Below are 23,825 nucleotides of genomic sequence, written 5' to 3'. Positions count from 1 at the left end.
TTAGTGAGGATTTGAGGACTGTTTTTGAAGCAAAGTGTGTTTGGGTCTGGGATGCACTTGTGAGAGGGAATTGTCATGGTAACCTCAAAACCATTAGAAAATTCATGGTTGTGCACTTGAAATGCCATAAGATTCACGGCGACGGGTTTTGTGTTGGAAAGTGGGGCTAATGTAGACCGTGCTGTATTTCTGATAGTACAGAGTCTGTGCTTCTGTGATTATATGGCTGTGGAAGGTCAATCATTCAGCAGCTTAAGATAGGAATTGATGGTTTTCTGAAGAATATCTATCACAGTGTATATGAGTGAACTTGTAATATCTTCTGAAAATACGCCAATGGCAAAATGAAGAGAAAAAGGTGCAGCTTCCTTACAGTCTGATAACAGATAATTGAGGACAGGTAAATAGCAGATCAATGGAGCAAATACTTCGGTTATGCCTTCACAGAAGAAGAATAAACAAAAATAACATTTCCTCGCAATACTCGGGAACTTTAGTCTGGAGAGAAAAAAGGAATAGAATGAAATTAGTAACTAAAACATTTTAGAGAAAATATTGGACTGAAATTAATGGGCATAGGCAAAGTCAACAGAGGTTTATGAAATAGGAATCATGTTTGGGAAAATGGCTTTTAGCAAAATTATGGAGAAGGTATCAACGCAATACGATTGGATTTTCAGAAAGATTTTTTGATAAAGCCCCAAGCCTATTGTGCAAATTCGAATCCTATGGGACTGGGGCTAATATATGGTCATGGTTTTAGAATGGGAGAGTTGGCAGGAAACAGTGAGTAGGAATAAAACCATGTTTTTTGAATGGAAGGCTTGGAGGATATAACAAGGATCGAGATTTGGCATCCAACTATTCCAAATACACATCATATCTTTGGTTGAGGGGCTCAATTGCAATATTTCCAAGACTGCTGACAGCTCTAAACGATGTCAGCTTGTGAGTGGATGAGGAGGATGTCAAAAAGGCTCCAAATTGATTGAGACAAGTGGAGTGACTGGGCAAATACCTGGCAGATGGAGAGCAATGGCAGAGATGAGAGGTTGTGTACATTGATGGGATCAATTGAATGGCAGCCTATCATTTGAAAAGGGATTGGTTGAAATTTGTTGATATATAAGTGAACTTAAGCTGCATTTTTGTTTATTTCTGCGCAGCATTCCAAGTCCATGTAGGGCAATGAGTTCTGAACACGGAAGTCAATACTGGGAATGGCATTGGCGCGCTGTATACAGTGTACGTAGACCCAGCAAGTAGGGAGCTGCAACATTGAAAAGAATCTGGATCTCCCTGTACACTAGTCACTGAATGCAATATTGCAGGAGCAGAAAGCAGGTAGGAAGATAAATGGTTTATTCACCTTCATTTCAGGGTGATTTAGAATACAGGAGTAAGGGTCTTTTACTGCAACTATACAGGGCCTTGGTGGGACCCCATCTCGAACATTGTGGAGTATTGTGTGCAGTTTTGGTGTCCTTAGCTAATAAAGGGCAAATCTGACATTGATGGAATGCAGTGAAGGATGACAGACTGATCTCTGGGATGACAGTTAGTTGTGGGAGCAGAGTTTGGGGTGACTGGGCCTATATTCCATGGGCTTTAGGAAAATGAGTGGAGATATCAGTGAGATATATAAACTCTGACAGGATGTGACAGATTGGAAGCAGGGATGTTAGTTCACTTTATAGAAAATGGTTCGTGAATCACATTGCAGTCAAATCATACTTAATAAACACGTGTTATCAGAGAACTCCCAAAATATTGATGGGCCAAAGGCACTATATTTCATAATGTTTAAACATATTTTGGGATATGAACATTGTGTGGGGAAAACTGCTTTGAGGAGATGTTCGGCCATGAAATAGTATGCGGAAAGCTCAATGTGCTGAATGACCTCCTACTCTCCCGATGTTTCTGTTCAGTCTGTTGGAAAGCTCTGTAAAGGTTGTCATAAGCTCTCAGATGTTAGGAAGGATGTCTATGCAGGGTCGACAGAACTGTGTTTCTCACTCCCTTTTCTGATAACGAGGCTGATGCTAGATGATCTGTCAGGTTTTATCCTTTAAGACCTCAGAGTAGTTTGATACTATTGAGTGTCTCACTTGGCCGATTCAGAGACCATGTTTGTGTATCTGGAGTCACTTTTAGGCCAAGAAAGCACGGGAGATCACTTGGGGAAGGAGACCGATGTTTACAATCAACATTGGACACTATTACTGACACCAGATTTTAGGTATCGAGATTTTATTAATTCTTTTTAACTTCCAACAGCTGCCAGATCATTGGCCTGGACTGGATTCGTAAACCAATGATATGTCCACTGCAGCACCATCCCCACATGCGGACCTATCAGAAACCACACTGACCTGATTATTTCGGTGCTACTTGACAGCTTTATCGAAAAGTATTCCCACCAATTTGTCTGTCGAGATGGGACTGAGAGTGTGGTAATTGGTCAGATTGTAATTATTCTCCTATGCAGGGACTGGATATAGTTGAGTAATTTTCCTCATCACCAGGGACATGTCAGAGTTGGAGCTGGAATGAAACGTAGGATGGCGTATTTACAGGGGGCAGGGTGGGAAGAGGTGTAATCTAGGTCGCTGTGGGAGTCAGTCGGTTTAGTGTATACGTCCGTGTTGAGTCGGTCGTCCGAGATAGAGATGGAGAGGTCTCGGAAGGGGAGGGAGGAGTCTGAGACTGTCCAGGTAAATTTGAGGTCTGGGTGGAAGGTGTTCGTAAAGTGGATGAACTGTTCAATCTCCTCGTGGGAGCACGAGGTAGCGCCGATACAGTCATCAATGTAGTGGAGGAAAAGGTGGGATTATATTCCCAATTCCTTCGCCTTCATCGCATCTACTCCCAGGAGGACCAATGCGAATACCGAACAATCCACTGGCCTCCTTCTTCAAACACCGCAATTTCCCCTCAGACGTGATTGACGATGCTCTGCACCGCATCTCCTCCACTTCCCGCTCCTCCGCCCTTGAACCCCGCCCCTCCAATCGCCACCAGGACAGAACCCCACTAGTCCTCACCTGCCACCCCACCAACCTCCAGTAACATCGGATCATCCTTCGTCATTTCTGCCACCTCCAAACGGACCCAACCACCAATGATGTATTTCCCTCCCCACCCCTATCAGCGTTTCGGAAAGACCACTCCTTCCGTGACTCCCTTGTCAGATCCACACACTCCACCTACGCAACCTCCGCTCCCGGCACCTTCCCCTGCAACTGCAAAAAATGAAAAACTTGCGCCCACACCTCCCCCCTCACTTCCCTCCAAGGCCCCAAGGGATCCTTCAATATCCATCAGAAATTCACCTGCACCTCCACACACATCATTTAGTGCATCCACTGCACCCGATGTGGCCTCCTATACATTGGGGAGACAGGCCGCCTACTTGCAGAACGTTTCAGACAACACCTCTGGGACACCCGCACCAACCAACCCAACTGCCCCTCCCACTCCGCCAAGGACGTACAGGTCCTTGGCTTCCTCCATCGCCAGACCATAGCGACGCGACGCCTGGAGGAAGAGCGACTCACCTTCTGCCTAGGAACCCTCCAACCACAAGGGATGAATGCAGATTTCTCCAGCTTCCTCATTTCCCCTCCACCAACCTTTTCTCAGTCCAAACCCTCAGACTCAGCACCGCTTTCTTGACTTGCAATCTTCTTCTCGACCTCTCCGCCCCCACCCCCTCTCCGGCCTATCACCCTCACCTGAACCTCCTTCCACCTATCGCATTCCCAATGCCCCTCTCCCAAGTCCCTCCTCCCTACCTTTTATCTTAGCCTGCTTGGCACACCCTCCTCATTCCTGAAGAAGGGATTATGCCCGGAACGTTGATTCTTCTTCTCCTTTGATGCTGCCTGACCTGCTGCGCTTTTCCAGCAACATATTTTTAAACAACTACCTCATTGTCCACTTTAATTTGAGGAATATCCGAATCAGAATCCTCTGAAGTTGTTTTTTTCCTTCTCTGCTATAATCATTAACACCTAGTTCTCTGGCTGTCCTTACCTGTCAAAGTACATTTTGAGCATATTCACATGACATACGCTGTGAGATTTCTTTCTGTCTGGAGTCCCTATCATGTAGTTACTCTCACTCAATATCCGTTGTGTTTGATAAGGTCTACTAAACCTTGCTTTTCTAGGTTCACCTATAACTGGAAGTAACAGTAATATCTTATCCCCGATCGCAAAATTGCATTTTTTTATTCCCTGTCCACTTCCTGTTTTATTGTATGCTGCATTTCTTTTAAATGCTGTCGAACCAACTCCCCAGCGCTATTAATCGTTCCTTAAATTTTGAGACCTAGTCCAAATGTGTGGCCTTTGAACTCTAATTTACTATTTTTTCCTTAATCAATTTTAATGGTCCCCTCACTTAATGCCCCAAAAATAATTCCAATGGAACGAATTTGCTCTGTTAATTTGGGGTATCCCTGATCACAAAAAGTGGAAATGGAATTCCCTAACCCTAATCATCTGGATAATCCTGATTATAAGCCCTCAACATGGTATTTAATGTTTAATGTCACCTTTTTAGTGCTCCCTGCAATTGTGGATGGTTTGAAGTAGATTTGAATTGCTTCATTCCTAAGACATTATCGTGATTAATTAGATGTGAACTTTGAACCTTAATCTCACTGTATCTTCATTGGTAGTCCGTATCTATTTTTAAAAAAAGACTAATTATTTACAATTCTTTTAGCTGTGATACTGCACCTTGGGATGGCCTCTGGAAATCTAGTCGATGCATCCATTATTGTTAAAAAAATACTGATGCCCAATCTTTTGATTGTGGTCTGGGACCTAGCCAATCATTTAAGACTCTTGTAAAAGGTTCCTCAAATGCCGGAATAGTTAAGAAAGGTGTAGGTTTTATTATCGCTTGTGTTTTTCCAATTACCTGACATGTATGATGCATCTGGAAAAATTCAACTACATCCTGTTGCAGTCCAGGCCAGTAAAATGTCTCTGTATTCAGTCTGTTTTTTCATCACTCCGAACTGATGCACCATTCGCACCACCTCCTTTCTGTAACCTATTGGCAATATGATTTGATGAATCTCTTCCCATTTCTCATCTCCTTGAATATAGGATAGTCTCCATTTCCTCATTTGGACATCATTTTTAAGGTAATAAAGCTCAGGGATACATTCAAAATTCCTAACATATGTGCTTTTTGATACAACTGCTTTAAACTTTTATCTTTCTGCTGTGACTCAGTTAGTTTCGCTGGGCAAAAAATATTTACATGATCACCTATTTGCTCCTGTTTTGTCTCAACTTTCTGATGGAACAAAGTATCTGTTCATGCCACTTCAGCTTCCTTATCTTTACATTTTTGGTATTTTCTGTTTCGACTCGTGACATTGGGACTTTGTTACCCACAATCAGGAAAATTTCAAGGATAAGACTCCTACATTGATTCAGTTGCCTGCATATCCACTGGCTTTCTAACGAGAGTAGCAGTAATCCTACCAATGAATCAGCTATATTTTCCGCAAGGGCAAGTTGTATTCCTGGAGCTGAGAGTTTGTCCAATACCTCTACCGCAATTTCCCCACACTTTTCTGGACACGCTATGCTCACTTTACATGATTTTGCACCTTTTAACTCATGGTGAATTGCCTTTCACTGTACCTTTTCTGGAAATATTCCTTCAGGAGTACATATCTCCTTTTCTATTCACAGAGGATCCTGTGTCTCTTAATATTGCATCCTCTTTAACTGCCCTATGTGAATAAACTTTCCCTTTCCAGGTATATTTTATAAGCAGATCTGGTACTCCCTCCGTAACAAACCTCCAATCAGATTATACACTCTGATGCAGCTTTCTAGTTTCCACTGTGCATTCTGTTACCGCTCCATAAAAACTCCCAGATTTATTCCTTTTTCCTACGTCTGTGTTTTTTTTCTGAATCCACCAAAACAGTGATTTCATGTGCCCTAATTTGTTGCAATGAAAACACCGGAGTTTTTAAAAAAATCTTCTCTGCCTCCTTCAAGTATTGCCTTCACCGAGATCTACGTCTCCCTTTCTACGTGGGGATTTCTCTTTGCCCCAATTTTTATCCATCATGGACTGAAATTGACTCTGGAAGCCAAAACAAGTTTTATAACAATAATCACTAGTCATAATCATCAGCCACTTCAGCTACCAGTCTTGCCTTTATTACTCTAGTATCTTCCAAATGAGTTTGCACTATGTGAATGCTTAAACTCCTCCAAAGTAATTGTCTCTCTCAGAGCATTGTAGGTTTGCTCTCTTTTTAAAGCTCTTATCCATCCATCAAAATTACTTTGTTTGATTCTTTCCAACTCAATATGGGTTCGACCAGGATCCTTCCTTAAATTCCTCACGTTGTCTGTAGGCTTTTGGCACGTGCTCATACGTATATTTTCCTCTCCTCATACTCCCCAGATCCCTCCTCTGATAGTGTTGCGCATACCTCACTAGCTCTACCTACAAGGTTTTTCTGGGTCAACAAAACCTACATGGTCACTGCCCACTGAAATTCTTTAGCCATTTCCTCCTCATTAATCTAGGCAAGCTGTGAATATCCTGAAACACATTTCTCACCAGGCTTTGGACGACCATGGGTTTACCCATCTTCAGTCTGTTCCTCATGAAGCTTACCTTCAACCTTCATCCTTATCCTTTTCAGCTGACTTTCCATTCTAAGTGTCCACCTCGGAAGCTCAAATGCTCCCTCTTTTTCTTTCTCTCCTGCTGAAGCTATTTATTTTTTTCTCTTTCCTCTGTTAAACCTATTCGTTATCTTTCTTCCTCTTCTGATTTTAGTCGTAGCTCAAACTGCTTCACCTCTGCTTCCAACTCAAGCTGCCTCTTTTGCGATTGAAGTTTAGTCATCTCCACAGATCCTGATGGAGTTTGCAGCAAATTGGAATGCCGAGCTACTGCTGCAATCATCTCATCTTTCCTCACATCAGACGGTAGCTTTAACTCCCTTTGTCTTCTAATTCCCACGGCTTGGACTTATGTGCATTTTGTAAAACCCCCAAGGTCACTTTCTCCACCTCCAAAACAAGCTTGGTTCCAGCAAGAACCATTGCTGTCTGAAGGTCTGTTTACTCACCAAATCAACACACGAAATAAGAGACATAATACCCGCCACTCGCTGTCTAAATCCCGCGAAGGCCCCTAATCTGTTATGGACCAAACCCGAACCCTCAAAACATTTTAAGCAGGTAGCCGGACGGTAAATTTGCTACTTGTTGAAGGTTAGTGTATAGCTGATATTCCCAGAGTGAATTAGCTGGTCAGACTGCCGAGTTTTAAACAAATGACATTTATTTGCCAAATTAGATTAGATTACTTACAGTGTGGAAACAGGCCCTTTGGCCCAACAAGTCCACACCGCCCCGCCGAAGCGTACCCACCCATACCCCTACATCTACATCTAGATCTACATCTACATCTACCCCTTACCTAACACTACGGGCAATTTAGCATGGCCAATTCACCTGACCTGCACATCTTTGGACTGTGGGAGGAAACCGGAGCACCCGGAGAAAACCCACGCAGACACAGGGAGAACGTGCAAACTCCACACAGTCAGTCGCCTGAGGCGGGAATTGAACCCGGGTCTCCGGCGCTTTGAGGCAGCAGTGCTAACCACTGTGCCACCGTGCCGCCCATTAAACATAAGGAACCAAAAACAGAATACCTGAATAACGTATCGTATCCGAACCTGACAGTCTATCCCGATTTAAGGATGCTGTTCCAATATACTTGCAACAATTCCAATAAACAAAACGCCTTCGCACCAAGAATAAAACTGACACAACTGCTTACAGGTTAAAATGTCGGAAGTGCAGAAGGAGGCAGAGAGCGTCCAGTGACTCTGACTCAACTAACCCCGAACTGATCCAACCTGTCCAGCTAGGGAGCAGGACAGGTCCTCCTGATTATACAGGGTACTTTCTAAAGATTTGAAAGGCTTCTGGATGAGGCATTATCTGTTAGGTATAAACAAATGGACCACAAAGAACCTTTCAAAATTCTGAGATCTTGGAATCTTGGGTCCTTTAGACCTTCTTTCAAAGAAACCAAGGACAACATAACCCTGTAAAAGGACTGGCTTTGTGAGAACATGCACATTTGGCGTTGGACTGAATTCCAAAAATGTAAGTCTTACAGCTTTGAAGCCAATATAATGTATTAAGGTGTTTGTTAGTTTACATAAAACAGTGCTCAATCATATTGTGTGTTGAAGATTCAGCATTGTCACGAGTGGAATGTCCAGAAATATCCACACTTCCTGTGTATGGTCAGGGCAAATATATCCACTGAGAATCTGTTGCTTAGCGCCTGTTCTAGTCGAGAAGAGACCAGCATGGAAACCACATCTTGATTGTGATTTTTCTTTTGTGGATGGTCATGGTGGAGCGTTCAGGTAGTTACAGCATTGCAAATGAATAACACAGCAGAATCATCTAACCCGCGATAAGAAAACGTCAATAATTCTCCCTCACAATTAACTTCACGAGAGCAACTGGAAATGGGAGATGTGACCATTAGCCAGCAATGTCAACATTCAGTTCAATCCAGTTGTTATTTTGAACTGAAGGTCGCATTCCAAAAGGAGTTATCTGGATCTGTTTGTTCAGTGACTGTGATTGATGTCAGTCTCCATGGATTCTAATTATGTCACTGGATGGTTTTCTTCTTCTCTTTGTACGGGGCTTCTTCCAATGCTTTACCCCATTGTTGCTGCAGATGTATCAGCAGCAACACTGACAAGGATCAGCAGTTGCAGCGAACATCAGAATCTGAGAACCATAGACTGGAATGTTTCAACAGTGGATCAGAATCTGACAGCATTAGACTGGAATATGCCAACAATGGATCAGAATCTGAGAACAGTCGACAGGAATGACGCATCAATGGATCAGAATCTAAGAAAAATAGACTGGAATGCTGCAACAATGGACAGGAGTTTATCTTGGGGTCTTTTGTATCTTTCCTGGTATTGGCACATATTACCAGAGAGGATATACGGTGTACTGCTGATTATTCAGGCTGGTTACTATCCAATGCTCGCTATTGTTGGTGTTCCTGGTAAGTCTCCCCATCACTATCGATTTATTAATCCCATGGTGAACTTCAGTGCTATTTCTGTTATCTATATTTAGTAAATGCTGAAACTGTCATCTTCAGTTTTAAACGCAAATGCATTCATTACCCACAAATTCAGAACCGCCCACACCCCCGCACACATAAACATCTGAAAACAAGACTGTTCACAATCACAAAGTACCTATTTTCCCCGAATTGATTTATGTCTTGGTATTCTTTCCATCACCAAAGCTACCCACTCCCAGCTCCATGGTATCGCCAGACGCAGTCTTGACGTCAGTGCGAGTGCTAAATAACCCATTATCTATACCTTTGTAAAAGTCAGACTTTATGGTTCCTGTTCTCTTCTAATCAGTCTTTCCGTTACAAATGTTTCCATCAAAATCTTGTTCTTGTCTGTAAATTAAATTCATGACAGGGACACTGTGTCAGAGTAGTAATGTCGATGGCCACGTAATTCAGTGGCCCAGGTAACGACACCATGGACACTGTTTCAAATCCTATCACAGATGATGACAGAACTTAAATTCAAATGACAGGAACTGGAAATAAAAGTGAATTTTACTAGTATAATCCCACCAGCACTTTGTCAATAAGTTTATCTATTTCACTGTTGCCCTTTGGTGAAGAAATCTCACATTATTGTCTGGTCTGAATTAAAACTGACGTCAGACCCAATACCTTAAGGTATGGCCTCACAGTAAAAGGCATTTAGTGAGGTCCACAAATGCTGCCCTGTCAGTGATGCAGACATCCCATGAAAGGTAGAGGCAAAAAAAAAAGAATGTTGCTAGAGATTAGAAACAAAAGGAGCGAGTAAGTGCCAGAGAAACTGAACAGATATGGTAGCCTCAGGTCGAGAGAATAATAGAAGTGACATTTCGCGTCCAATGACCATACATCAGAACTGAATGCAGTTGGTATATAGTGTGTTTGTTGTTGATGACAGGGATGGCTGTTGTGAAAGGGAGAAGCAGTGAGTTGAATAGATAGAGAAAGAGAGAGGTAGAGAGAAAGAGACAAACAGAGGGAATGTTGATGATTAGCTGGAATGGAAATAATAGTCCAGACTAATCTTATTTATTTTTCTCCTGTTCCCATATTACTGAAATGCATGCCCATGTGAGGTGTACCTCCATGTCCCAGTTTGAAGTCAGCTATGTCCCTTTGTCTCTCTTACTTGAGTGTCATCATCTTCTTTTATTCAGTAATGGGATGTTGGGCCAGTAATTAATTCCTTTCCTGATTGTCCTTGAGAAGGTGTTGTTTTAGCCAGCTCCCTGACCCACTGCAGCCTGTGGGCTGTAAGTAGTCAGTGTTGTGGTCCGCCCGGTTTCATTTATTTGAAAATTTTAGTGAGTGATATAACGGAGCGGCTGGCTTGGCCATTTCAAACTACAACTGTATGTTAACCACAGTGCTGTGGTCTGGAGTCACAGGTAAATCCGACCGGGTGAAGACAGTAGATTTCCTTCTCTGAAGTGCATTAGTGTTCCAGGGAGGACAAACACAATGGTTTCATTAGATTCTCAATTCCTGATATTTTATTGAATGCAATTTCCAACATTTGCCGTGGTGGGATTCGAAACCGGGGTCTCGGTTATCACCTGAGTCTCTGGGTTATTATTCCAGAGAAAATACAGCTAGGCCATCACCTCTGCAGCATCTGCAACCATCTCCAACCATCTCCAATGGCAATAGTGGTGTTGTTGTTGGCGTGGCTGTGCTTAAAGCATAGCGTTTTTCAAGGCAACAAAATGATTTGGCAAAACATACCATCCTTCCCAGTTTGTATTTATGCGAAGGTGAGATGATGGGAAGTGTTCTTGGTGAAAAGGAGGTGGGTGTCCTTGGTCATGAGGCACTGATAGAATTCATACGGAGCAGTAGGTAATCAGCACAGTAATGTACAGTGTCCTTCATTGTAAAATGATGGAAGTATAAGTATGAAGACACCTTACTGAATTGGTAAAGTGTTATTGAAACAGTACTTGGGACGCTGTGAACAGATTTTCTCTCCTTTATGAGGAATGATCTCCTTGCCACAATGAAACAGAATACAGGCAATGCGCCAGAGTAATCCCTGCGGTGAAGGTACCACAAGGAGAGTGTGAAGGAAATGAGTGATTAATCTGTAATGCGTAAAAAGAATAAAAAGTGATTGCAATAAAACTTGAGCGTTATGGACCAGTATTCATTATTTTCAAAACTAAACATTGATACCGTTAAATATTCCGTGTTTCCCGCAATTTATGTTTTCACATTTGGACAAATATATGATAGGGAATGTTAAGAAGGACATGGGCCAAGTACAGGAAAATGGAGTTAGCATGGATGGACATTTTAGTCTGAATTGACCAGTTTGGGCTAAAGGGCCTGTTGAACTCTATGACTCTGTGATAGTTTACATGTCCCTGTGGAGCCCACATGTTGGTTGAGAGACAGCTCCAGGCTCTGACCAAACTCTCTCCGTCTCAACGCACAGTGGAGTGAGACCCTGCACTGAGCATCATGTTGTTCACAAACTTGTCAGCAGCCACATTCTGACAGGGTTGGTCATTCTCAAAGGCTTCTGACATCCATACAGAAGACTAGCCCTGTCTTCTCGGAGATGGAAGATGCCTCCTTGAGATGTGCCACATACCATCCGGTGTGCCTCCTTACCATCAGCAAACCATGTTAATGTAACACGTGTGAAACATTAGCAAAGGAGCCAGGAGGCACAACATGGAGCAATCTGTTTATGCAGCCTCTGCTTCATTAGTTTGTAGTGTTGCAGCATCAATTACATCCTCCAATTTCAGTGTAACTGTTTGGACGGGCTGAATGGCCTCTTCTGTTCATTTGTCAATGTCTCGGGTGGCTGAATGTCCTCTGCCTCGTTCCAGGGAAGAGGTTCATTATTGGGTGACCCGTGGTAGCTGCTTACCTGCGTGTTGTGCTGACTAGATTCCTTATCTTCCTGTGTAACATTAGACAAACAGGAGGCTGGAAGAAACAGCAAGTTAGGCAGCATCAGGAGGTGGAGAAGTCAACACTTCAAGTATACCCGTTCTTCAGGACTGCGGGTGGGGGTAGGGGGAACTGCAGATAAAGAGGGAAGGGAGTTGTTGGGGTGGGAAGAGCAGCAGGATGGTGAGGTAGCAGATAGGTGGACACAAGTGGTGGGTGCAACCTGGTTGGTCGATGGGAGGGATGAATCCGGTTGGGAGCTAGAAGGTGGGTCATTTGGTGCAATGAAAGGGAGAAGGCGGGGCTGGAAAGGGAGTAGGGCCATGGCTGGGAAGTTTATTCCAAATTGGAGAACCCAATGTTGAGTCCTTCAGGTTGTAGGCTAACCAGGCAGAAGGTAAGATGTTGTTCGTCCAATTTGCGGTCTGACTCACTGTGGCAACAGAGGAGGCCAAGGAGGTCACGTTGGAAAGGAATTGGGAAGGGGAATTGAAATGGGTGGTGCCTGGGAGTTCAGGTCGGCCGCTGTGGGCCCTGTCGTGATGCTCGGCGAAATGAGCCCTTAGTTTACGTTGCTCTCCCCGATGTGGAGAAGACCACACCAGGTGCACCTGATGCAGTAAACTAGGTTGAAGGAGAGGCATGTGACCTCTGTTTCACGTGGAAGGACTGTCTGGGGCCTTGGATGAGATGAGGGAGGTGGTGTGCCAGCAGGTGATGCATTATTTTCATCTGCAGGGTCATTTGCCAGTGGGGCGTGGCGGGTTTGGTGGGGAGTGTGGCACGAACCAAAATTGGCGAAGAGATTGGTCCTTGTGGAAGATGTGTCAGGTGATGGGATCCAACCTAGTTAACTGTATCTGGTGGTACTGATGTGGTCTTCTCTATGTCAGGGAGACCAAATATAAACTAAATGGAATGCTTTGCTGAGCATCTCAGCTGGGCCTGAAAGGCTGATTTGACCTCACAATCACCTCCGATTTCAATTCCCCCTCCCACTCCATTTCCGACATGGTCATCTTTGACCTCCTCCATTGCCACAACGAACCAAAGCACATCTGGAGGAACATTGAATATTCCACCGGTGCAGCCTAAAGCCCGGGAGACTCAACATTGAGTTTTCCAAGTTCTAGTAACCTCCCTTCAAATACCCCGACTCCCTTCCCAGCCTCTCCTCCTTTCTTTCCTCTGATCAACCCATCTTCCAGCTGTCAACTGGATTCATTCCTCCCATTGACCAACCCAGTGGTACCCTCTACCCGTGTTCCCCACCTCACCACACCGCCTCCTCCGACTCGTGCACCTCGACTCTTTATCTGTACACACCGTTACCCCACCCCCAGTCATGAAGAAAGCTTATGCCTAAGGAGTGGACTTCTTCTCCTGATGCTGCCTGGCCTGTTGTGTTCTTCCAGTCTCCTGCATTCCAACATTTGTAATGGGCTGTGCCTCTTCTTATCCAATAGCTTCAATGGGCTGAATGGCGTTCTCACATTTCTGTGACACCAGCTTGGGATACAGAATGAGCTACTCTTTTTTTAGTTCTTTGGAAATGTTCAGGGTCCAGTAGTACTGTTACATGAATGTCACCTAGATATTAACAGCATGAGCTTGAATGTTGACCAGGTTTTGATTCTTTATGCGATATTTTCTGAGCATCCTCACTTCTGATCTAATGACGGAGGGTAAGACGTTAATGAACCCGCTGAAGATGTTTGTGCCGAGGAAGCTACCCTAAAGATCGCCAACATAGATATCTAGGGACTGAGAGGATTGATCTGCACCAGCCACATGGTGTCCTGAATGGCCCAACCACTTGGGAGTTTACAACTGATTCCCATTAGGTTCAATGTTATTCAGTTTCCTTGACACATTCCTCAGTCACGCCCTGCCGTGATGTCAGGGTCAGTCACTCTGATACTATGCTCATATATTTTGTTCATGTCAAAGGTCAAGGTAAATCCATGGGGACTGTTTCCTTCTCTCAGAGGGTAGTGACTATTCTGGCCTCTCTATCCCAGACAGCTACATCTCTGAACTGTTTGGGGGAGCAGAATGGTGTTAATGGATCTTGACACATCAGGGAGTTGAGGGCTACAAAGAATTGGGCAGAGAAGATAAATTAATGTCGGAAGCGATCAGCCCTGACCTTATTGAAGGGAAGGGCAGGCTTTACAGGCTATATAGCCTGGTGTTATTCCAGTGTACCCCATAGGCCAGTCATTTTGTTGCCTCTTCCATTTCCTGTGTTATTGACTTCAAGTAGCTGAATAGCCTGATCATGTTGCTGCATGATCTAGAATGGGTCTAGTTCTGTTGCCTTGAGGGCTGATTGGCCTCCTCCTGTAACTGTATATCATACTCCAGGGGCTGAAATGCCTCATCCTGTTCTGGTGTAACTGAAATCCATATAGTCCAGATCTACCACCCTCGGAGAAAGTGAACACTGCAGATGCTGGAGATCAGAGTTGCAAAGTGTGGCACTGGAAATGCCTAGTTGGTCAGGCAGCATTCAAGAAGCAGGAGTATCGAAACCTTGGACATTCCTGATGATAGACATATGCCGAAAACGTCGATTTTCCTTCCCCTCCAATGCTGCCTGACCTGCTGTTCTTGTCCAGCACCACACATTTGGACGTCTACTGGCCCGCCCTAGTCAACCTTCCTGGTCACATCATCAAAGAAATTTAACAAATTCTTCAGGCATGAACTTCCACTCAAAAAGCCATGCTCACTATTCCTAATCAAACCCTGTTTTCCGAATGCATGTAAAACTTATGCTTCAGAATCTTCTCAAGTAATTTACCTACCACAGATGTTAAGCTGACTGGTCTGTATTTCCCAGGCTTTATTTTTTCAGTCCTTCTTGATTAAGTGCACATTTGCTCTCCTTCAGTCTTCTGGGATCTCACCTGTGGTAACTGATGGTCAAAATTATCAGCCACGGCCCCCGCAAATTCTTCTCTTGCCCCTTTCAGTGTTCTTGGATATATCTGGTAAGGACCATGAGATTTCTCCAACTTCAAAGATTCTAGTACATCAATTACCTTCTCTACTGTGATACAGACTGTCCCTAAGATATCACCACTAATTTCCCCAAATTCCCATATATTCATACCTTTCTCCACTGTAAATATAGAGGAGAGATATTTGTTGAGGACATCGCCTATCTCTTCTGGTACTACACATGCATGTCCACTTTGGTCTTTGAGGGGTGTTATTCTCTCTTTAGTTAATGATTTTCCTTTAATATACTTAAAGTGCCTCTTTGGATTCACCCTGATTTTCTCAGTCAAGGTTATCTCATACCCCCTTTTCGCCCTCCTGATTTCCTTCTTCAGTGAACTCCGATATCCCCTGTACACCTCCAGGGATTTCCGTGATCCAAGCTGCCTCTACCTGAGCCACGCCTCCACATTTTGTATGGTCAAAGCATAAACATTTCTTGTTATCCAGTGTTCCTCATTCCTGTCAATGTTCCTTTCATCCTCACAGGAACATATAGATCTTAAGTTCCCAGTTGCTGGAGGTCCATTTGCTTGCAAACTGACTACTTCGATCAACCCCTGCAAATGCCTGTCTGAGTTTATCAAAATTAACCTTGCCCCAATTTAGAACTTGAATCTGTGGACCAATTTCTTCCCTCTCCATAACTATTTTCAAATTAACAGAACTATGGTCACTGGTCCCAAAGTGCACATCTACTGTCACCTCACTCACCTATCCTGATATATTTCGTAAGAGTAGGTCAAATATTGCCCCTTCCTGATTAGGACCCTCTATATACTGCTGGAGGAAACTTCCCTGACGCACTGAATTGATTCCATCCCATCAAATCCCTAAATGCTCTGGCAGTTACAGTCTGTGTTATAAAAATTAAAACCCCTATTATGACAACCCGAATGTTCCCTGCAAGTCTCCCCAACCTCTCTAGATATTTTTGTTACTGTAATTCCTGTTGACTGTTAGGGGGTCTATAGTACCACCCCAATAAAGTCACCATCCGCTTCTTATTTCTTAGTTCCACCCACAAAGCCTCACTGGATGATTCATCAGTTATTTTATCTCTGATCAGTGCTTTCTACTCCCCTTGATTAGAAATGCTACTCCCCTCCCACTTTCCACCATCTCTGTCCCTCCTAATGCATTTATCCTTTTACATTCAAGGTCAGTCCTATGCATCCCTCAGCCATGTTTCTGTAATAGCTAGACTATCCAGTGCCGATTATCTATCCACACCCTGAATTCATTGGCCTTACCTGTCAGCCCTTTCACATTGAAATAAATGCAATTTAATCAACAGGAAATTCCTTGCTCCCGATCATGTTCCAGCCTGGTCTGTCTCTTCAACGTACTATTTCTGAATACTGTATTTCCTTCCAGCCTCATATTTGCCTCCCTGCTCTTGAGGATACCACCTCCTGCCAATCTCGTTTAAACACTCCCTTGTAGCACGATCAAAACTGGCTGCGAAGATATTGGTCCCCCGTCCAGTGCATGTGCCACCAGTCCCTCTTGAACAGGTCAACTCTGTCACAGAAAAGCTCCCAATGATCTAAAAATATGAATCCCACCCCCTGCATCAATTCTTTAGTCACAAACTTATCCGCCATATCTTCCTGTTCATACCTACACGAGCTCATGACAATGGAAGTCATCAGTTAACTGTCAAGGTCCTGTTCTTTTAACTTTTCTTCGAGCTCTCAGTAATCACGCTGAAGGACCACATTCCTATGTCTACCTGTGTCATTTGTGCCAACGTGCATAATGACTTCTAACAGTTCACACCTCCCCCCACCCTCCACCCCGCCAACTCCAGCAGACACTCAGAGACATCCTGGACACTGACAACTGAGAGGCAACACACCATCCTGGTTTGCCGTTTGAGGCCACAGAATCTCTTATATCGAAGACCCTGTTTAGCTTTATCCTTTCCCATTGCTCCCCAGACCCAGTCGTAATGCAACTAAGCTGGCTACTGCTGCTTTCCCCTAAACGGTCATTTCCTGATACCCATTTCCCAACACCACAAAGTCAGTATCAAAAATGGTATACTTGTTTTCGAGAGGAATACCACAGGGGATTCCTGCACTCTCTGCCTACTCCCTTCCCCATTCCTGGTTGTCGTCCAGCTACTCTCTGCCTGGAACACGACAGGAAGCAAGGAACGCCTGTTGGATTAAATTGCGTTTATTTAAATGCAACACGGCTGACAGGTAAGGCTGATGAACTCAGGGCGTGGATCTTAACATGGGACTGGGATATGACAGTCTTTAAAGAAACACGACGAAGGGAGGGACTTGGGTATGACCACCTCACGAAAGCTCTTATCTCTGAAGTGCTCTGTATCTGGATGATCCGAAGAACAGCCAACTCCAGATCCTGAACACTGTCTCCCAGGAGCTGCAGCTGGTTGCACTTCCCACGCGTGTAGTCATCAGGGACAGTGGAAATCTTCCTGAGCTCCACATCCCGCAGGTGGAACGTGCAACTGCCCTAACTGCCATCTCAACTGTTGTCAAACTAGCATTAAAAAGACTTTACGTGAGCTAACCTGTACCTTTGGCTGAGCCTCTGCTCACCAAAGCCTCTGGAACCAAAGCATTACGACCTATTCTGCCACTAACAGCACGTCAATAGACCACTCCACATTTAGTTTTGGTTAAGGCAGGAGGGAAACACGACAGTGATGCATTGTTTGGGACTTAAGCACCCCTTGACACCAGACCAAAATACTTGGACTTGGAGAGTGTCTTGCTGAGGTTTTCTTTCTCGTCGTGGTGACTGCACAGATGCAAATATTCACCCTGACAGCCAATCCACGTTGTCGCAGTCCTCTGATCTTTTCTGTCTATTAGTACTGCATTTGTGAATTCTTTGAATCTATTGATTGCTTTCCAAACTGTGTCTCATTCTGGAGGAAGAGATGCTGGTGTTCCAGTGAATACAGCCTATTTGAAAAGGTTTACCATTAGACATATGAGCGATATAATGCCCATCCGCTCGCTGACTCTGTTTTTCCTTTCAATTAGGGTACATTTATTCTGATAACCTTCAATTCCATTTTCCAGCATTTTCCCTGCAACCCTTGTTTAAAACTCTGTCCATCTCAGCCTTGAACATATTTAGTGATCATTCCTCAACAGCCATCTCAATTTTCTACAATTGTTTCCCTCCCACTGATGTGAGACTTGGTGGTCTTTAATCCCATGGCTTTTTTTCTAGCACTCTGTGTGGAAGTTAAACCTACATTAAATGTTATCATGTTCGATAATACCAACTTTGTGGCCAGAGGCAAAACTAAAAAAAAAAGAAACACAACGGTTAAGAACCTGTAATCTCCTCCCTCATCTTCCACATCAGTCTAAGATACAGTTCATCCGGATCAAGGGATTTGGCCACATTTTATCATACACCAACTTCCAATTCTTCCTCAGCTTCTGTGTAAATTTGCTCAAGGTCACACTGTCAGGAACAGACATTGAATACAGTAACTGCTCCTCCAAATTGAAGACCAATATGTAATAGGTCTTTGACATATTCTCTGGCTCGATGCACAGGTTGCCTCCTCGGATCCTAATACTCCCTATTCTTTCTCTAGTTATCCCTCTTACCCTTAATAAACCGATAAAATGTCTTTGGAGTCTTGAAAATACTGCCCACTAATATTTTTATCACCGCTGCACCCCTACCCTATTTTTGCTCTTTTACTTACTTTCTTGAGTTTAGACCTTCACGTTCTCTCCTCTTCTGGGACCTCCATTGACCTGCTCCCTTTATGCCTGTTTTAAGCTTCTCTTTCATTGTTAATTCCATTCTGAATATGTGTAGATACCCCAGGCTCTCCGGGCTGGTTTTCCTACATTTCATCTTTGGTGTAACATGTTGTGGTGACACGCTCATCAATTCCATTGTGAGCATGTGATCCCCACCCCCCCACCTATACGCTGTGCTGTTACAGTTGCACCCAGAAGTAACTGTACTGTGGCCAGATCCTGTCTTTCTCTTGGTAAGATCTGCCTCCATCATCCAAATTATTTTTAATTTTCAAACCTTTTTCTTTTGGTCTTTTCCTTAACAAGCTAAAAATGCTTGAGTCACGGTCACTGGTCCTGCAATGCTGTCCCAAACCTGCCTGGCACCTGACTGGCTTTGCTCCCCACAGTCACGCCTATGCACTGCTCCGCCCATCGTTGTATCTGCTCCATGTTGATATAAGAGTCTCTCTGGAATAAATGTCAAGTCATCTTCCCCTCTTTAAAAAAAATCACAGTCCTAATGAATATTTGGAATTGAAATGTCTAAGTATAAAAATCCTATTATTGTTTTACACACCTCAGTGAATTGGTTATATATCTGCTGCTGTATTTTATTTTATATGAGAGTCGGTAATATATCCCCAGCAGTGCATTTGTCATCGTTTTGATCCAAACCTCAACCCACAAAGCGTCATTTGAATACCCTTCCAAGATATGATGCTAGCTAAATGCAGTCATTGACTCCATAATTAATAAGGCAACGCCACCTTCTCTTTTACCCTTCTCCTGTGCTGTCCATAGTTCTTGTACCACAGAATATTGAGTTGTCAGCCCTGACCACCCTCAAACACATCTCTGTGATGTCAAAAATGTCACACTGCAAAAATGTCATCTCATTCGCTTATCAGTCTGATAATATTCCCAACATTAAGGTAAAGGACATCCAGCCTGGAATATAGCACACGGAATACTCTGTACCTCGCAGTTCTTCAGTCATTTATTGTTTGTTATCAAACTGCCTTTCCATGAACTAAAACTGTAACTCTGGGACTGAATGAATAATTGTTGAATTGTAATTTCTTTTTTAATTTATGTGTTAATCAAATGCAATGTTCCAGAACTGAACAGTCAGCTCCAAATACCTTACTTTGCTTCGTGTGTAGAGGGGTCAGCCCTCAGTAATGGAAAAAGTGAGGACTGCAGATGCTGGAGATCAGAGTCGAAAAGTATGGTGCTGGTAAAGCACAGCGAGTCAGGCAGCATCCGAGGAGCAGGAGAGTGAAAACTTTGAGCACAGTCCCTTCATCAGGAAGACATTGGTGCATTCACATTTTTTCCATTCCATGGGAAATTTGGAACTGTACTTGCTCAGGAGGGCAGCACTGTATATAGCCCTGAAATGGAAAGCAGTCAATCAGTTGTTTGGACAGGGGGTAGACAAAGTAAGGTGAGTACAGACTGATTGAAGTACAAACATAAGGATAGATAAGTCCCCTGGACCAGGCAGGAGGCACCCGAGGTTACCAGAGGAAGTGAGGGAAGAGATTGCTGCGCCTTTGGAGATGATCCTTGCGTCCCCACTGTCCACTGAAGTATTGCCTGATGATTGGAGGGTGGCAAAAGTTATTCCCTTGTTCAGGAAAGGTAATAGGGATAATCCTGCGAAATACTGGCCAGTCAGTCTTATTTCTGTATTGGGAAAAGTATTGGAGAGAATTCTGAGAAACAGAATTTATGATTACTTGGAAAGTGATAGTTTGATTAGAGATAGTCAGCATGGCGTTTTGAGGGACAATCATGCCTCAAGGAACTTATTGAATTCTTTCAGGATGGGATCAACCACATTGATGAAGATAGAGCAGTGGATGTGATGTACATGGATTTGAGCAAGGTGGTTGATAAAGTTACCATAAGATCGGCCCATTCAGAAAGTAAGGAGGCATGGGGTACAAGGAAACGGAAACCTGTGTGTGTGGATACAAATTGTCTGACCTGTAGAAGACTGATGGTGGTAGAACATGGAAAGGATTCATCCTGGAGGTTGGTGACCAGTAGCGTTCTTCAGGAATCGGTTCTGGGACTGCTGTTCTTTGTGATTTTTACAAATGACTTGGATGATAAAGTGAAAGGGTGCTTTAGTAAGTTTTACAATGTAATAAAGATGTTAGAGTTATGGATATTGTTAAGGGCTGTCTTAGGTTGTAATTGGACATTGACAAGATTGGCTGGTAAATGGAAGATGGAGTTCAACTTGGATAAGTGTAAAGCGATTCATTTTTTAAGGTCGAATTCGAATGCAGCATACAGGTTTAAAGGCAGGATTATTGGTAGACTGGAGGACCATAGGGATCGTGTGGTCCATATCATAGGATGCTCAATGTTGTCACCCAAGCTGATAAGGTTGTTAAGATGTCTGGTGTTTAAATTAGCCAGGGATTGCGTTTAAGAGCCTCAAGGTTACGCTGCAGCGCCAAGAATCTATCTTGGGATTACACTTGGAATATTGTATTCAGTTCTAGTCGCCTCATTACTGCAAAGATGTTGAGACTTCGGAGAGGGTGCCGGGGAGATTTACCAGGATGCTTACGAGACTAGATGGCATGTCTTACAAAGAAGCGTTGAGGGAGCGAGGGCTTTCCTCCTTGGAGCAATAAAGAATGGGAGTTGACTTCATAGACGTGTATAAGATGATGAGAGATATAGGCAGAGTTCATAGCCAGAGACTTGTTCGAAGGGTGGAAATGGCTATCTCGAGCGGGCATTAGTTTAGTATGATTAGAAGAAGGTTTGAGGAGATGTCAGAGGTAGGTTCTTTAAACAGAGAGTGGTGGGTGCTTGGAATGCACTGCCAGCAGCGTTAGTGGAGTCAGCTGCATTACGGATATTTAAGTGACTATTGGATAGACACATGAATGATAGTACAATGAAGGGTATGTCAGTTAGTCTGAACTTCGAGTAGGATAAAAGTTCGGCAGGACAAGAAGGCTTGAAGGGCTTGCACTAAGCTGTACTGTTCTGTGTATTATGTTTCACCCAGCCTCTGGATTCTTTTCAATTGTTGAATGTGTGAGGGAGTGATATGTGTAAGATCAGGAAGCTGGGGTGGTGCGTTAGCCCAACACTTCCAGTTATGTTGTTCATTGTTACATTCACCTGAATGCCAGTGCAATATGTGACGTGTCCTACACCAGACAGGCTCCGTCAAGTTCAGTTATTAACGTAATTCTTGACTTGTCATTTGCTGCCGTTTTCTTCAGATACAATCTGTTGGGTGACCCATGTATTAATCAGATATTTGCTATGTTTCGTGAATTGCGCAAAAATAAGACGTCAACTATGATTATTCAAATGAACTATAATCTCTGAATAGAATTAGGCTGATTCTATATTTATGGAACAAAACTATAAACTCCTGTCAAGATTTTCTAACACAGAAATAAAGAATGTACATTTTATTTTGTATCAAACAAACAACATGGATGTAACTTTTTTGGTGATCAGAATTACACACACAATGTCAGGATTCAAAACAATGCATTATCACTCCAACATTTTGAAAGTGGTTGGCTTCTGAGTGATTACATGTTCAGGGTGAGCAAACGATTGAATAATCAAATAGAATTAGCATTCTTATATATTTATATATAATCAATCAGTTCAATTTGTCACTAAAATGTACAAGCTTCAGCTATTTGTCAGCGAATTAGAAATGGCTATAGTTCAAAATGCTCTGTGAATATTAAACTAACTAAATGATTTCTGCTATCAAATTTTAGTGAACGACAATTTGAAAACGTTTAACTTTTAGAAAGAATGTCATTGAATTTGAAATGCAGACAGTGAACAAAAACGATGAGCATATTATCGTGTAAGTGAAAAGTCAAACCTTTTCAAAGAGATTTGTGCCAAAGCAATGACAGATTTGTTTTCGTAATTGGAATTCAACATTTCAAATATTCATATTCTGAGTAATAATTAGATTATTTAATGAAGCTGACCTTGCAGTAGTTGCATTTTAAATGCTTATGCTGCACTAAATAATCAGATATTCGTCAGTATTTACAATGGGAAATAATCGGATCCTGACTTTTATTCACATCAGACACATGATAGAGTGCAAAACCTTAAAGTACAGGAGGAGGCCATTGGCCACTGTGTGTGCATCAGCTCCAGGAATGTCTCCCAAGCCCCTCCCATTTGCCAGCCCTATCTCTGCAGCCTGTTAAATTCATATTTCCAAATGCATATCCAGTTCTATTTTTTAATGTTCATCCACAACTCTCCCAGGCAGTTCCATTCCAAATCCTAACAACTCTCTCAATAAAGAAGTGTTTCCTTATCTCATTCCTGGCTCTTTTGCTGACAAGCTTGAAATTAGAACTCCTTGATGCTGTAATGCCAACTAACGGAAACAGAGTATTCCTGTTTTACTCTACAACGTTTTTTCATACTTTTGAGCACTGCAATAAGTTCACATATTTGTCTGTTCTACTCAAGCAAAAATAATCCTTGCAAGAACTGTTACAAGCACTACATCGGAAAAACAGTCAGAAAACTAGCCACCTGGATAAATGAACAACAACTGGCCAGAAGAAAAAGACATGACCCACTATCACTAGTATCCTTACTTATAGATGAGGAAGTACACGATTTAGACTGGGTCTGCATATCCATCTAGGACAAGCCAAACAGAGACACGCACAAGAATTCGTAGAAAAATAGCATTCCAACCTGAACTCTATCAACAAACATATCGATTTTGATTCCATCGAACACTCTCTGACAAAAAGAACTGGACATAAAATCACCAATACTGGAAATTACATCACTGACTCAAGGAAACCTAAACACATAAATAGCAAATGGGACATAATACCAGCACTTTACCGAAGGCTCACTGATAATGTTCCCTAGTACAGTGATGAACCATCTGAAAATGAACTCTCCAACTCAGTGAGCAAACTGACATCCAGAAGAAGCACAATT

The sequence above is a fragment of the Chiloscyllium punctatum genome, chromosome 16 (assembly GCF_047496795.1).
Source record: "Chiloscyllium punctatum isolate Juve2018m chromosome 16, sChiPun1.3, whole genome shotgun sequence".
Lineage (NCBI taxonomy): Eukaryota > Metazoa > Chordata > Chondrichthyes > Orectolobiformes > Hemiscylliidae > Chiloscyllium > Chiloscyllium punctatum.
The sequence above is the reverse complement of the archived record's forward strand: the minus strand, read 5'-3'. Positions refer to the sequence as shown.